General features: G+C 35.4%; 2 long non-coding RNA genes across 2 annotated transcripts; one reads left to right on the top strand and one right to left on the bottom strand.

Moving 5' to 3' along the window:
• Positions 1 to 383: 383 nt before the first annotated feature.
• Positions 384 to 891, bottom strand: LOC149166619 (uncharacterized). Its single transcript, XR_016260447.1, has 2 exons — positions 585 to 891; positions 384 to 508 (listed from the first exon to the last, which is right to left on the bottom strand). It is a non-coding gene; the product is annotated as an uncharacterized LOC149166619 (long non-coding RNA).
• Positions 498 to 851, top strand: LOC149166620 (uncharacterized). Its single transcript, XR_016260448.1, has 2 exons — positions 498 to 664; positions 775 to 851. It is a non-coding gene; the product is annotated as an uncharacterized LOC149166620 (long non-coding RNA).
• Positions 892 to 5,109: the final 4,218 nt, after the last annotated feature.

Raw genomic sequence — 5,109 nt, 5'->3', positions numbered from 1 at the left:
AAACAGGTTTGAACTCTGCCTTTTTCTACATTGCCTAAAGTTTCAGTTGACAAATTGTAACATAATGCTAATATGAACAAGGGATAGATTGAGCTTGTTAATTTTGTATTAAAATTATGCAATGGTATTGAACTTAATTATTAAATTTTAATGTACATAAATACACCACTGTAAAAACATGTCATCGTTAGCAATGTAAATATCACATGAAACCCAGCTAAGCTAAAATCTGGTCAAATTGTTCTCATTTGCCAACAGAATTTTTATTAAATTTTGCGATTGTCATCTGTGCGGCCTTCACTGTACCGCATAAGGTTTTTACAGGTTTCTAAATTGACTGGTAACTTCATAAAAATGCATAACTAATCGAAATTTTCATACAGTGAAGCAGAAATCGCAGGATTTTAACCTGGTAAAGCATTTTGTATCCTGTTTGGAGCACTGCTGCAATGGAAAATCAGCTTCCAGCCCGACTGGACTCCATTATTATGCAGAAGGCTTCATCAGACTAGCAGCGAACCAGTTCGAAATCAGAATTAATTAGCTGAATGGACTTTCAGAATTAATTAGCTGAATGGACTTACTGGTATAGCAGGTAGGAGAATGGACGAGTCGGCTCCTGTTCAGCTAAAACTCCCAGGCTCGCTGCTGCTTCAAAGTTCAGGTATGCTAGACAGTCTTAGTTGCCAAATTTCCCTGCATCAAATCATAACACATTAGTTTCACTTTGATGTCTTTTACATGCATGGAATTTTGATAAGCTTCCCTGCGCAGGCCACAGGTTGTCACGAAGGAAGAATGCTTACATTAATAGCCAGCCAGTCTTACCCTTTCATTTATTTATGCCTGGAGCGCAGGGCCGATGAGCTTAGGTACTATAGAAGCCACAATGACCAAAATACCGTGGCAGGCGTACATGTAACGATGGCGCATGAGCTTGCAGGTGTACGGCGGTGCTACATGAGGTGGCAAGCATACAGCGTGCTGTAGCAGGGTACATACAATAGCAGTGGTATTAATCTCTAACATTAAACGCTAGAGGATTAATGCTAGCATTACTTCATGCACGAGTGAACAGCAGCTTGTTGTAATTACCTGTACTCCGCCTATAACCTATGCTTTTTTGCCTCTAGCCTCGGGAAGAGGCCAAATAACACGGTGAATTATTATATACGAAAAAACTTTGGATATACTCCCTCAACCGGCGATAAGAAGCAGGTCACAAGCAGGTGAATTAATGTTAACATCGCTCGGAACGATTACTATAGTCCCTGGCCATTGCCAGATGGCAGGGACTAATAAGTTGCAACATTCCTTGACCTTGGATAAATATAATGTTTCATACTCTATACTGGGATATGCGAAGCGGGCAATAAGAGGCCAATTTTTTTCCAGATAAAAACTTTGGTTAAAATTTAGAAGCATAACAATTGCATTTATAAAACTTTGGCTAAACCATGAGAAAGCTAAAAAAAATAGGTCAACTAATGAGTTAATGAGCGTCATGAGCGTCAACGATCTACTGATCTATAGTCCTGCTGAATGAAGGCAGGGACTAATAAATCTCAATTGTTGTTGATTACATTTTCAAAATGGAAATAAGTGATCGATTTTTCATGCAATTGTTGATAGACGTTTAAGATATCCTTAGCCTAGAATTGATATCTGATGGGCAATGTTCTTTCTCCTCAAAAGATTTTATATTTTCTGCAAGTCGGACTCCAAAGAGTATCATAGAACAAGGTCTACATTGCAGATGGCATACCTGCCGAAATTTATTTAAGCGATTTTTGCCTAAGTTATTTTTAAATGATTTGTATTACTCCTAGTACAATACTGAAATTGTAAGAGTAATTTTATTTATTTTTAATAAAAAGATTTCTGTCGAAATTGTTTTTAAATTATTTTTGCAGAATTTTTTTTAAACGAATTGTATTTGTAGTACAATGCTGAAATCGTAAGGGAAGTAATTTTTTATTTTTAATAAATAGATGTCTGTCTATTGTTGGCAAAGCAGTGGTGGTATAATCATGAACCAGAAAACATTGATTTCTTTCAAAATTTAGAAATCTAAGTTAAGTAAACACTGAAATCCAAGGTAAGTAAACACTGACTCTTCTCATTTTGGTTTATGTTTTTTCACATTCCATATTAATAACTGAATTTGTTGTTCATTCTTAAATACAAGATATAGTTATTGAATTAGTTGTTCATTCTGAAATACATTGTATACGAGATTGAACTTTGTTGGTCATTATGAAATACACAATATAATTACTGAATTAATTGTTCATTCTAAAATACATGATATAAGACGCTGAACTTTTATTTATAACTTGTTCATTCTGAAATGCATGATATAAGACGTTGAACTTGTTATTCATAATTTGTTCATTCTGAAATATATGATATAAGATGTTGAACTCGATGTTCATAATGAAAGACATAAAAATAGATGGTTTTTGTGGCGTTAGAGAGGGTATTGATTTTTAATTATAAAAAGTCAGCATTGATTTTTTAATTCTATTACTTATTTGAAAGATCTATTGAAAGCTCTAAACCACTGCCATCTTGTCACTTCACGGTCTTGTCACTTTATGGATTCTTATGAAAGATTTGGATTATAATATATCACACCACCCTCTTATTACTTTAAGGATTCCTACTTGACATTATGATGTTTCCATTGTATTAAAAGATTGACACATCAGCATCCAGGCAGAGCACTGTTGATCGATATCCATGCAAAGCGTTGAGACAGGTGGACACCTATGCAGAGCACCACTGATTGACATCCATGTAGACCATCATTGATCGACATCCATGCAAAGAATTGTTGAGACAAATATACATCTATTCAGACCACTGTTGGCTCGAATAAGGAGTCAATTTTTTTTTTTTGTACTATAGCCATTATTGTATCATGAGCCATAGCCTTGTTAAAAAGCGATGTTTGAATTAATAAAAGACACCCACTGGTGAGATCTACGATAGAGAGTCTGAACCAGGAGAGTCTGACTCTGTAGAATGCTCTACATTGTCCATGTACATCACACATTAAATAACAATCATGGTTTTAGGGAAGTTAGAACTGTACCCTAGAAAATAGAAACTAATTCCTATCTTGAGGTCTCGTGAACCAACTCTCACTATTCTAGAATATTCTCCATTATCTCTAACACTCCCCCTTAATGGAGAAGGGGTTCACAAATATGCCTAACATCTTCCTAAACATTTCAAACTTAATTTTGCCAAGAGGCTTAGTGAAAATGTCTGCAACATTATCATATGTATTACAATATACAAGATGGATTTCTTTTGATTGCACTTTCTCCCTGACAAAGTGGAATTGTGTATCAATGTGTTTAGAGTTCTTGTGAAACACCATATTATTAGCAAGTTTGATTGAACTCTGATTGTTGCATCTGATTGTTGTTGCACCTTTATGTTCTTTCCCAACATCCTAGAGAAGTCTTTGCAACCAAACTGCCTCACACATTGCTGCACACATAGCTTGATACTCTTCTTCCGCTGAATAGAATTAAACTGTGTTTTGTTTCTTGCTGCTCCATGTAATCACCCCAGATCCAATGTTGAATGCATAGCCTGTTATGTATCTTTAGTCGTCTACATTTCCAGCCCAGTCAGAATATGTAAATCCTGTCAATCTAACATTGGAGGAATCAATATAAATAATACCATAGTCTATAATTCCTTGTAGATACCTTAAAACACATTTTGTTGCATTCCAATGACTCTCAAGTAGCTTGGACATGTATTGAAGTAGCACACTGACTGCATAAGCCAAATTTGGTCTAGTAGTGGTCAAGTAGATTAGGCTCCCAACCAGCTGTCTATAAAATGTCGCATCTGCCTCTTTAGAGCCATCCTCACTCTGAAGTTTAATGTTCTACTGTAATGGTACTGCTGTAACCTTACACTGATCCATTCTAAATCTTTCCAGTAGACATTTGACATACTTACCCTGGGACAGAAAAGTTTCTCCTGAATCTCTCCAGATCTCAAGACCCAAACAATATCTTAATTCACCAAGGTCTTTCATTTCAAACACTTGTGACATTTGTTTCTTGATTTTTTTTTATTAGAGCAATAACATCACCTATAATAATTAAATCATCTACATACAAAGAAATCAACACTATGTTCCCCTATTCATCTTTCATGGTATACATATTAGGGTCAGTTTTACTTCTGTTGTAGCCAAGTTGCAGAAAAAATGAATCAATCTTTTCATACTAGGACCTAGGTGCTTGCTTTAGTCCATAAAGAGCTTTTTTTAATCTAGAGACTAAATGTTCTTTCCCTTTTTGGACAAACCCCTCAGGTTGCTCTAAATAAACCTCCTCTTTCAATTCTCCATTTAAAAATGTAGACTTCACATCTAGTTGGTGAATCATCCAATGTTTCTTAGTAGCTAAAGCAATTAACATTCTGATGGTATTTAGTTTAGCTACAGGGTCAAAGTTTTCTTCATATTCAATGCCTTCTTTTTGTGAATACCCCTTTGCTACCAATCTATCTTTTAGTTTATCTATGGTTCCATATGCATTAATCTTTGGTTTATACAACCATTTACAACCTATGGTTTGTTTCCCTTTAGGAATTTCAACCAGCTCCCAAGTGTTGTTCCTGATTATAGATTCATATTCCTGTTCCATAGTTGTTTTCCATTCACTACATTCATTTGCTTCCTTATAACTAGAAGGTTCAACAACATTCATCATACTAGTTATAAAAGCATTTTCCTTGTATCTAGCAGGCAATTGAGTCTGCCTACCTGATCTTTTGAGCGTTGGTGTAGCTTCTAACCCATTATGAGTTCCCTTTGCTAGACTCAGCTTGATTGCTGCATCTGAATTCTCTTCTTCTACCTTTGTCTGCTGATCCTGGTTGTTTCCTGTTTCTTCGCTTTCTTCCACCAAGAACGGAATATCCCATTCCTCATTACGCTTATGAGATTCTTCATGATCCTGCTCATGGAATATGACATCTATTCTAACAAAAATCTTGTGAGTAGAGGGATTAAATAATCTATAAGCTTTATATTATGATCAATACCCTATAAAGGTACATCTGATGGGTTTTGAA

Source organism: Pinus tabuliformis, chromosome 5_1, assembly GCF_031772625.1.
Source record: "Pinus tabuliformis cultivar Carrire ecotype Pingquan chromosome 5_1, CPIR1, whole genome shotgun sequence".
Lineage (NCBI taxonomy): Eukaryota > Viridiplantae > Streptophyta > Pinopsida > Pinales > Pinaceae > Pinus > Pinus tabuliformis.
This window is presented reverse-complemented; position numbering and strand designations above follow the sequence as displayed.